Here is a 12,205-nt window from a genome sequence, read left to right as displayed (position 1 = left end):
TATGAACTTGTTGAAGAGATCTAAATCCAAGGTTATTACAGGAAAAATCACACACTATACCCCTAGCATAATACTCATATTTGTCAAAAAGCCAATTTACTTTTCTGCTTATGTTAATTCTTGTTTAGTGAAAATTTGCAAACAAAATTCCAAATACAGTTTTTGTTTAATTGAACCATTATTTAAACTCGATATTAACGTGCAGTCCTTGAGATCGACATTCGGGGAATTTCCCTATTATTACTACAGAGGCAAAATAGTACACTTGCTATTTTACCGATCAAGTTTTTGGCGCCGTTGCCGGGGACTGCCAAAATATAGAGTTTTAATTTTAGTTCAATTGAAATTTTGTTGCTTGTCAGCTAAAATTTTGTTTTAAGTTTTTGTTTATTTGAATTTGATTTTATTATAAAAAAAAAAGGTTGATTATTTTTGCTTCATGAATTCTTCTATACTTTGCTACTAACAAATTGTCTGAGTTTTGTAGCTATGTATTGTTTTGATACATTGCCACCTGTATCTCCTGCATGTTGGTCGCCTGATTCAGGAGTCACCTTGGAAGAGGCGACTAAAATTTTCAAAGCATATAAGAGGGAGGTAAGAATCCTTATGAATGAATGTAAGGAAGCTAACTTTTATCCAGATAGGTTTATTTGGAGAAAGTTACAGTTGGAAGAAGAGTATGTGGAACCAGAAGAAAAATGCTTAACATCAGATGAAGAGGATGCAGTAAGAATAGAAGAATTTGAGGTAAAAAAGAAATATGGGGAAGAAGAAATAAGGAAACTTGAAGATGATCGAGTTTTGGATAAAACCACAAATTTAACAATTTGTGAAGATGTGGACATCCAACAAGAAAATTTTCAACAAAAGAGTATCCCCAAAAACTATTTTTACAACAAGGCAGATGAAAGACAAGAAATTGACAAAGTATTGGAAGACATTTATGCCTTGTTCAATAAAATCAAGCTGAAAAGGATTTGGGAGCAACATCATCGGTACTTTAAGTTCATGGGATTGCTACCAAACAAAAGAAAGAAAAAAGATGATGTGTTCTTTGTGTCATATATGCCACCCTAACAAGGGGAATGGACCGTCGAGCCATGCGACGTTAAACGAAGCGCTTCGTGGGAGGCAACCCATGCTTTTAACAACTTAGTTTTCTTTTTGTGTTTGCTTGTTTTTGTTTCAGGAAATAAAAAGGGGGACTTTCTGGTGAATGCTAGGAAGCTGCAGTTAGAGTTGCACTACCCTCTGTGAGTCACTCCTCTCGGGCTTGTTCTGAAACATTGGGGCCAATGTTTAGTTCAAGTTTGGGGGAGGATTTACTCTTGCATTTTTCTTTTTATGTTTTTGTTATGATGTGTAAAACCAAACATTGAGTTCTTCCCAAATTTTTACTGAAATTTTAATTTTTGTTGAAGAGTTTTGATCTTAAAGAGCGATCGGGAATAGTATATAGAGATGAAGGGAGGATTGTTTGAGGACAGAAAGTTCGGAATAATGTGACAAGAAGAGGTTTGTTTAAACACCCTTGGTTCCCTAAAAGAAATACGAGTCTAACGTGTAGATTTGCACCATAGTACTTGTCTCATGAGAAGTACTCCTCGAGTAGTTTATTGATACAGTCTGGCATAATTCAGATTCACATGCATGATGACTGGTTGAGAAAAAAAATTGATAAAGTTGGCATCAGATGATGAAAAGGCGGTAAAAGGCAACCGGCTCGCTAAGTTGGGTAACCCTCACCCGGTTATTCAGCCCAAAGGAGGTTGATCCCCAAACGTCGTCCAAAAAGGACAATATATAACTGCAAAGTTTGAAAATTTCATCGGTAATTAAAAGTAGCAAATGTTGCTCGTTTGGTGCCAGAAAAAGAAAATGAAAAGCCTTGATTTGTCTCATGCATGTGATGATCATTATAAGAAATGCAATGCCTTAATGTGATTGTCCGAATGAAAGAGGAGGAAAATCGGAAAGAGACTTAAGTGCAAAGCATAGTTGGAGAGGTATCCGAAAGGGGAGCTTAAGGTTTAATGTTCTAGCAGAAACTCGTCGCGTCATGTGAATACCGGACCAACTGTTTCTTGATCAATACAAACGGATATCTCACGTATGAGTACCAGTATGCTGTGATGTTCATTTTCTCTTGTAATTATCGCTTGAGGTCAAGCAATGGTTTAAGTTTGGGGGAGTTTGATCAGTGGTTTTTACACGTTTATTTACCGTTGATTTTAGTCGTCTTTGCTTTATATTGTCAAGTGCTTTACTTCATTCTTCTACATTTTATGCTATGGTTGTGTATTTTACTGTTTGCAGGCTCAAAGGAATAAATCGAGACAAATCAATGCGAAAAAGTACAAAAAGGAGAGTTTCCAAGGAAGTGAAAAAATCAAGCTACATGAGGTCTGACACGACCACCTGTGTCACCTAAAACTGGCCGTATTAGGATGAAGCGTGGCCAAGAAAATGCAAAAGAGATGAAATTCACGGGGCTGACACGGCTCGTGTTAGCAAGTGTGAGATCTAGAAATTTTCAGCATGTTTCTTATCGTGAGAGGCGTGTAGTATTTTGATCATAACTGGAGCTTCGTAACTCGGAATTACGCGGTTCCGGTGGCAAAATTTCGCTAACGAAAAGGGCTACAACTTTCATGAAGAACGCAAATCCAAATTCTGAAGTTAAGGACCAACACGGCCCGTGTTACCTAACACGGCCACCCGTGTTAGCAGTGCTGAGTGTGATTTTGAAAAATTAAGTTCAGGAGGCCAACACGACCACCCGTGTTGCCTGACACGGCCAGTGTTGGCTAAAACGCTGATTTTGCTGATTTTTGTGATTTTTTATTAAGTGTTGACCCAAGGAGCATTTTGGGTACTTCCAACCAACCTAAGTGAGTCTGCACTATTTAGAAGAGTTTCAACTATCATCTCAATTCTTGTAATGTATCTATTTTATATTTTGTTTTCTTTGAACAATATGAGTAACTAAATCCTAATGCTAGGGGGTGTCCCTGATTTGATTATGTAATGATTTTGAATTCCTGAGTTCATCAATAGATTTGTTTTCTTATTCAATTTAATTGTACAAGGTTTTTATGCTTTCTTTGTCGGACAAACAAGATTGATTTACGGTTAACAACCAGTTGGACAGCGGTTGTTAAGGTTTTTGTACAATTAGACTATAGTAGATATCACCTAGGACTAGGGATACCCTATAGTTACCGGTTAACTCTTGATAACATAAAGGCTTGATTTCATCATAATTCTCTAAGGACTTAGGATTTAGGATGAATGTTCAAAGGTTTTCCCGCTAAGGAATTAGGGGAAAATATCCTAAAGGGCTGGTAATTGAATAGTATGAACTTGTTGAAGAGATCTAAATCCAAGGTTATTACAGGAAAAATCACACACTATACCCCTAGCATAATACTCATATTTGTCAAAAAGCCAATTTACTTTTCTGCTTATGTTAATTCTTGTTTAGTGAAAATTTGCAAACAAAATTCCAAATACAGTTTTTGTTTAATTGAACCATTATTTAAACTCGATATTAACGTGCAGTCCTTGAGATCGACATTCGGGGAATTTCCCTATTATTACTACAGAGGCAAAATAGTACACTTGCTATTTTACCGATCAATATGTCCTTTATAATTCTTCTTTCTTCTGAAAATTATGGAGTTGGCTCAATTAAACACAACCACATGGTATGTATTGAAAAAGATGTAGATATTAAATATTAACATTCTGTATGAATCGTTTGTTTGCTGGTTTGTGTTGGTTGGTTCTCTTCAGTTCGGTGATGCGATGAAACTTAGTCCCGTTGTGGCTTCTTCATACTGTCAAAGAACTCAAGATAAAGAAGCAAAGCAACAATGCTTATAAGAAACCGCCAAAAAATAAGTTAAGTTTCAGGTTACTTTTACCTATAACAATGGTTTAAAAATTGCATTATACTGTCCAGATCAACCTATTGAACGAAGACCGACCAGTTTGAAGTTTAGTTTGATCTTATATGTCTTATGAAACTTTTCTTACATTTTAGGTGTTGTATTTGAAGACCGTAATATCGTTATTAGTGCTTGTGTTAATACTAAAGTCAAATGTGAAATCTTAGAGGAAGAATTTGTAAGTAAGTTGAGTTGTTAAAATAATGAATCACAAGAGTGTAAATTAACATGTTTGGTCAGTTATAATGTAATATCACAACTTTTATGTCATAATTAATCTTTTTATATGGATAATGGTTTAGTGCAGCTCTAGAGCGGACGAAGGAGCTAACTCATGTTCATTAGCATGAATTAGTACAGTATCACTTTTTTGGTTTTAGCAAAAATTCTGCTATACTAGGATGAGTGGTAGGTTAATTATTTTTAGTTAATTATATTTAACAGGTTTTACCATGTTATTGACATTATGTTTATGATTACTTTTGTTTTTTGGTTTTTATGCCAGAGATCGTTTTTCAAGCGATTTTACGGATCTGTAACAAAATTTTACGGATTTGTGACAAAATTGGATATTTTATTTTAATGTTTGAAGTGGGTACCTTTTGATCTTTGTGGTCATATTTTTGTTGCTTAATATCAATGGTATATGCTATAAGACTTTTTGTTTTGTTTCTCAGTAGTTATGCTGCATGCTGACCATATTTCTACCTTAAGCATAATGGTCTTTTTACCTATAACAATGTTTTAAAACTGCAGTGAACTTTCCATATCAACCTATTGAACAAAGAACCGACCAGTTTGAAGTTTAGTTTGATCTTGGTTATACGACGGTTTTAGTTGAATTGGAGTTATCTGGGGTTGAACTACATTCTCTTCAAATGCTTTTAATTTTCTACACTTTTTAAAAATATTTTTATTTATATATTTAGTTGTCAATAGAAGTAACACTTATGTTATTGTCTAATCAAAAGTGAGATTTATTTTTATTGTTTCAGGCTGGCATTCATATTTTTGGATTGTAATAATTCAGCCATAGAAGGTGAATTAGTAGTTCAACCATCAAACGATCACTTCTGGTTGAATCGTCCTTGAATTGTCCTTTACTTGATTCACTTGACCCTTTTTGAAATTTCTTTTGAGATAACCTTCCTTTTTTGGATACTGGTAAACATATTAATTATTAGTCTTAACCTAATTTATAGGAACTAAAAATTTATTAAACCCTTAATTTTATAACGTGTATATTAGATACACATTATTTTTGTATGTTTATAAAAAATAATGAATTGAGAAAAGAATAGCAACTTTCAATTTTACTCCCTACAAAATTGTTCTTCAAACAATGGTCCTCGCAATATTTTTCGTCCCTATTTTTAATCCCTCCCGTTAAATTTCATTAACAGAGGCTTACGTGGCACGCCCCATTTAACGCCGCGTCAATTAAAATCAATATTAATTAAAAATAGATAGATTGTGGGGGGTTTTAAAACCCCTTTAAATAATTTTAATAACCAGAAATTTTTAGGAGCAATTAATCAAACTGTTGGTAAGAAAATCTTTGTTATCCTCATTCTTTACACTATCAAACCTACAAACACTATACCAAAAATGGGCTTTAATAATTTGCTTTTTATTTTTTATTCAATAATAAAGCAAAATTAACACAACCACAGGCACCAAAACTAAAATAAAGAACATTATAAGGCCACAGTTCACCAAACTATAAATTTTTGCATTTATTAGTTACATACATACAATTCATGAAATGTAGGTAAATTAGTAAATAAGCAAAAGAAAATCAAATATTATTAATCAAGTAAACTTATACACTACAACACAAAACAGCTACTAGAGCACTTTTTTTGGGCTTTAACAGCGCTTTAAAGTGCTGCCAAAGCCAGTGCTGGCATAGGTAACGAAAGCGCTTTTTAAAGCGCTCTGGTAGACCCCTCTATAAGAGCGCTTTTTCCAGAAAAAGCGCTCTGGTAGACCCCCCTATAAGAGCGCTTTTTATGGAAAAAGCGCTCTGGTACACCCCCCTTTAAGAGCGCTTTTTCTGGAAAAAGCGCTCTGGTAGCACCCCCCAAAAGCGCTTTCGTAGGTTGCGTTTTTTTTTCTTTTTTTTTTAATCTTAGGCAGCGCTTTTAGTAATAAAGCGCTTTAGTAGGTGGCCCTTTAAGAGTGTTTTTTAAAGGCGCTGTCGTTGCTAATTGAGGTATTTTAAAGTGCAACCTGTAATTTCAGCCTCCCAGTTCAACCTGTAATATTTTTGACCTGTAATATATTTTCAACCTGTAATATTTTTGACCTGTAATATATTTTCGACGATACATTTTCAACCATAGGTAGGACTATATATATACTAATATAATACCATTATAATATCCAAAATTATATATATACATCATTATGTCAAACAAACTAAATCTCTAACATCAACAATATTATACTTCAAATATTGGCAACAATATGAACAAAGTTAGTAACCATATATCCTAGAGTACTATAATATTTTCTTCAAATCGACACAAATCCTACTGCATGAATAGCTGATGAATAACACAAATCCTCTTTGATTTCTTCCAACTTAAGTCTCGGGTAAGAAGCAGCACGGAATTCGTCAAAGTACTACAGAATAAAAACATAATATGAATGATTTAGTTAAATGTAATAAATTATAAGAAGTTATCTAATTAAGTTATAAATCCATACCGTGATTGGAATCTCTAATTGATTCATTTGAGGGATTTCTTTCATAAACCTCAAAACAAAGTATCTGCAGTCTGAACTGTTTCGCTGTATCGGACACTACATAGAAAAACAAATAAGATTTTATAGTTGTCTTGTTTTATCAAGTAGCATAAATATTATAAGCAAAATTGTGAAAAATAATGTACCTGCACTTTGATCCAAGTAATGTTGTTTGATTTAGTCCGGGATACCTATGCGTCTCGTTGACTTCGGAACACTTGTATTAATCTAACAAAAATATAAAAGCATATATTTAGATCAATCTCACAAATAATTAAATATATAAATATACAAGAATATTTAGAACGATCCTACTTACAAATCAATAATTTCCTTCATAGCCGGATAATTGCTCCACTCACCATCTACCGAATTCAGAAAATATACCACTTATCTTATCGGATTGATAGCAAGCAACAACCAGTGTGCTCTATAAATTAAAACAATAGGTTATATGAAAATTTTGCCTCGCAAAAGAAACAAAGATTAGATGAACCAAGAATGAGAAACTAACCCTACTGGTCGGGTATTATACGCCCAAAGAATCAGACTTTCTGTATTGCCGGAGGACATGAATCTATCGACTAAGCGTTGTCTAACGGATTCCGGTTCCGAAGCAATTGTCATTCCGCTGCAATGGGCGGAAGACACGAAACGGAATCTGTTTGACAATGCAGTCCTGCGCAACACTCTGTCATGCAACAACCTTAAATAAAAACATAATAAACATATTAGATTATTTTCATTGAAATGTGTAAATAAATTGTTCGACTAATTAAATAATATATCGGATGAGTGAATATTACCGGATGTATGAGTGAATATTAGCGACGCCTAGTTGTTCATGCGTAAAAATCTCTTCCAAGTCATTTATTGCAATATGTGACATGAATTCAACACCAAAGATACCTTCATCCATATTGATTTGACGGAGAGCACCTTCCTTCAAATCGGACATATCAACAAGTGTTCCGAGCATCGTCCGGTATCGAGGCACAAAAGCACCACCTTTTTTGTCGCTTGCTTCGGAGGACCCTTAGGTGGTACGCTACGAACTTCCTGTGTCACTAGTTGTGACCCCCGAGCAGATGCCTAAAAATCATATAATGATCGATAAAATATAAAATCATGCAGTTTTAGATATAAATTATATATTAACACCTTAAATGTACCTCTTTTAGTGATGCAACATACTCCTCCTCCTGTAAAATCCCTTTGCCCTTAATTGCGGGTTTTGTAGGAGCAGTCTAAAATTAAAATGTAAAAAATAATTAACGTAACGGTGCAGAATTGACATTCGAAAACTAAATGATTCATAATGGTTTTCAATATACCTCATCACAAATGATAATGAGCTCCGAGGGCCATGCAACAAATGACCCTATTGCATCTCGCATCAATGTTGTCTCTGAGACCATGTCAGGTACCGGTAGCACCGCATCATGATCTAATACAACATCAACTGATACTTTCAGGTGTCCATCCGGGAGCGGTATTGCACTTTTCTCTCATATACATATCTTTATCTCTTTGCAATTCAAAGACTTGTGCTTGCAATTCCTGCAATTTTTGCAACACTTCTTGATTGGTAGGATTTCTTCTCCTAGAATGCTTGTAAAAAGAGGTTGGAGTCACACCATGACCCTTACCCCTCACCCGACCGGGATACTCAGGAGCATCTAGTGCTCTACTAAGTACGCTCCTATCATCCTGGTCCTCACCGGTAGATACCGATTGCGACAAGGTCTCTTGTAATTCATTTACATTTCAATAATTATTAGTGGAGATAAAAAATCATTTATATATTAAAAAACATTTGATTTAATTAAAGACACAGTATTATACTTACACATTCAGCATAAACTCTTTGAACATCGAGATCGACAGCTTGATTCTTGCCCACGCGAGCTTCCTTCCACAACACAAGTACAGGAAGTGAGGTTTCCTCACTTTTAGTCTCCTCTAACTATACATTGAAACAAATGATAAAATCGTCGAATAAAACACATTTAGACAATTAATTAAAACGCATTTTTATTTACTTACAATTTTATCCTCTAAGCGTGCATATCCCAAACACCCTTTTTTCTATGGATACGCGGGTTTTGATGCTCTCGCAGTATTTGTGACACTCCTTTTTCGAAAAGCTTCATCTCTTTGATTTACAAACTCAGCCCAATCTTTTTCATCAATGAAGATCTCATACTTTTTTGGCCGTCCCGGTGCCTCTTCAAGAAAGTTTCCATCTTTATCCTTAAGATAGGTGTTTGTCAAAAAATATTTCCACCCTCTATATCTTTTTCCGGCCAAACTAAGTATGTAGCGTCTACGCTCATCTGGTATGTCAAAAGTCCTCTGCAAAAAAACATACGCATAGAGTGTGTTAGTATAAGTAATTTAAACAATTTATCGTCAAGATAATAACAACAACCATATATGATACCTTAAGCTCGTCCCAAATCGCTTTTTTTTTCCGCATCCAACTCTTCGCTTTTCAGATTCCATTTAGCTACGAAGACTGGAATATGCATACGAACAAGTGTACCAATATAGCTTGTCAACTTTGCAGAATTAGGACCAATTGGTTGGTTATCAGAATTCCATTCCAAATGGTATATTAATCCTTGGTCTCTATGTCGAATGATTCCCTTCATAATGGTGATTCCTCGTGCAACTTCATTTGATGATGTATCAGGTGGAGCATTTGTATCCGGAGCATCTCTTTCTTGAGCATCTCTTTCTTGTGAGTTTTCTTGTGAGTTTTCAGGTGGAGCATCTCTATCCGGAGCAATTGAACCTGTATCAAACAAACTAAAGCACATTAGTACACTATTAATAAGATAGCAATCTATACAAGTCAAATGGAAGTCAAACCATGCATGTACAAGTAAATCGGAAACGAAATCGGTGAAATCAAAATAAGCGTCAAAAAAAGAAAGTTGTCGGAATTGAACGAAATTTACATGGCTATGGTAAAAGGTCCCCACGGACTCAAAAATAAAGTCGGTTTTCCGAAATTCAGACCATAAGCCCGACTTTTGATTACGGGCAGAAGCAAAAACGATAAAAAACAGTCCCGAAATGTAAAGATAAGTGCATGAGCAGCTCCGAAATCGTCAAAATAGTATAGTTACATGTAAAGAAGTCGACAAACGGATACATGGTTCAAAAGTTATGTACAAAACGAAAATATGCACCAAAATTGAATAAGTATTGTAACAATCGGAATACAAATTGAAAAAAACTATACAAATTGAATATATAACAATCGGTACAAATTGAATAAAGCAAATTAGTCGGAATATGTATACTATTACCTTTATCACTAACGTCTCTTTCTTTTCTTGGTAGGATTGTGTTCTACACGTCTCTTAACAACGCGGACGGTTGGATTGATCCAAATACCCTCATTATGATCATTTCTAGTACAAGATTCATTCTCATTTTGATCGTTTCTTGTACAAGATTCAATGCCAACACCAATATCACCTTGATCTTCAATGTTTTCATCAACTGTTTTGTTAGATAAAAACACTATAGACCATTTTGTACTTGTCGGATCATTGACATAGAACACTAGTTTAGCTTGAGAGGCTAGAATGAAAGGCTCATCTTTGTACCCCACCCTATTGAGATCCACTTGCAAAAATCATGACTTATCCATTCGTATGCCACTATTATTTTCAACCCACTTGCAACCAAATACAGGAATCTGAAACTTCGCGTAATCAAACACCAAAATGCGCTTGATAACCCCAAAATATGACAAATTTGCAAATTTCGGATTTAAGTCATTCGCACTTGATATGTGCATTGCTTCAGCTATTAAGAAACATAGCCAGTCGAACAAAAATAATTATAAATAAAGCAAAAGAAAACAAGCTGACATACATGAAGATGACGGTGGCGGCGGGGGCGAGATTGTACACGGCGGCGGCGGTGAAGAGCTTTGATATACAGAGTTGTGGGAGACGAAGTGGGGGCGACGATGGTTTTTTGGGTGAATGGTTTTTGCAGATTCGAAGTTGAATTTGTGGAAGATTGGTTTTCTGGGTTTTTTGGGTTTTCTGCGACAATGGGAGAAAAAAGATGAATTAGGGATTCTGAACGCGTAATATCAAATGTTGGTTTTAAATTTTTTAATTAAAACAGGCTATGAGAGCGCTTTTGAAAAGCGCCTTAGTAGACATAGCTATACCAGCGCTTTTAAGGGAAAAGCGCTCTTGTACCCTACCCCCTGTAGCAGCGCTTTTGAAAGCGCTTTCATAAAGCCACCTATAAGAGCGCTTTTGAGAAGCGCTTTCGTAGCCCCCCAGATAAGAGCGCTTTTTGAAAGCGCTTTCGTACCCCCTATAAGAGCGCTTTTTGAAAGCGCTTTCATAACCCCCCTCTTCCAGAGCGCTTTTTTTGCGTGTTTTTTTAGCGAAACTTATACCAGCGCTTTTTCCTAAAAGTGCTTTAGTAGGGGTGCTGCTAAAAGACAAATTTGGCATAGTGGGGCTGTTCTGCCATCACGGTACTTGTTTACGACGGGAATGCTCGGTATTCGTGCCCCCCCGAAAGACAAGGAGTCTGCTCGATTAAGAGAGCGGGATTCTATCTTTTTGTTTCATCACGAGGTGTTCGGCGTGTACCCGGGCTGCACCTGTGTTTAACTGTAATACTGCCTGAGCTTTTCGGCGTTCCAAGGTCGAGCGAGTTCTTCTCCTTGTAAGTTTTCTAAATAGTATGCCCTGTTTTCGGTCTTTCGTCAGACACGATAGCGTCCTTCCCAGTTTGCGGCCAGTTTGCCCTCGCGGGAATCCTTGTGGTTTCTTTTAAGCACTAAGTTGTCTATCTCGAATTCCCGTTTGATGACCTTTGCGTCATGTCTTAGGGCAATTTTTTGTTTGAGTGAAGCTTCGCGCAGAGCGGCTCTTGTCCGGATTTCTTCGACCAGGTCTAGCTCTTCTCTAATTTCCTCGAGGTTGCCCTCTATCTCAAGGGGTTCCTTGACGCGCCCCGGTAGTGGAATGTGGGATGGTGCGGTAGGCCCAGAGGACGCTGTGTAGCTCTTCGACCCATCCTTTTTTGATTTCGTCCAGTCTTCTTTTGAGGCCCCTCAGAATTACTCTATTAGCGGCTTCGGCTTGCCCGTTCATCTGGGGTGTTCGACTGATGCAAAGCGTTACTTAGTTCCTAATTTTGTGACGAACTCTTGGAAATGCTTGTCGGTGAATTGGGTGCCATTGTCGCTGATGATGGCCAGTAGCACTCCGAACTGGGCGAGGATGTTTCTTTTGTAGAAGCGTAGTACGTTTAGAGACGTGATTTTGGCCAATGGCTCGGCCTCGATTCATTTGGTGAAGTAGTCGAACGTAACTATGACAAAGACTTGAGTTCGTTGGGGGGCGCGAGGTGCATGTCCCCGAAGCGTTGACACTTGTCACATTTGTTTACGTTTTCTTTTGCGTCGTGATGCATGGTGGGCCAGTAGTACCCTGCTCGGAGTGCTTTCCTAG

This window comes from Vicia villosa, linkage group LG4 (assembly GCF_029867415.1).
Source record: "Vicia villosa cultivar HV-30 ecotype Madison, WI linkage group LG4, Vvil1.0, whole genome shotgun sequence".
In the NCBI taxonomy this organism is placed as follows: Eukaryota; Viridiplantae; Streptophyta; class Magnoliopsida; order Fabales; family Fabaceae; genus Vicia; species Vicia villosa.
This window is presented reverse-complemented; position numbering follows the sequence as displayed.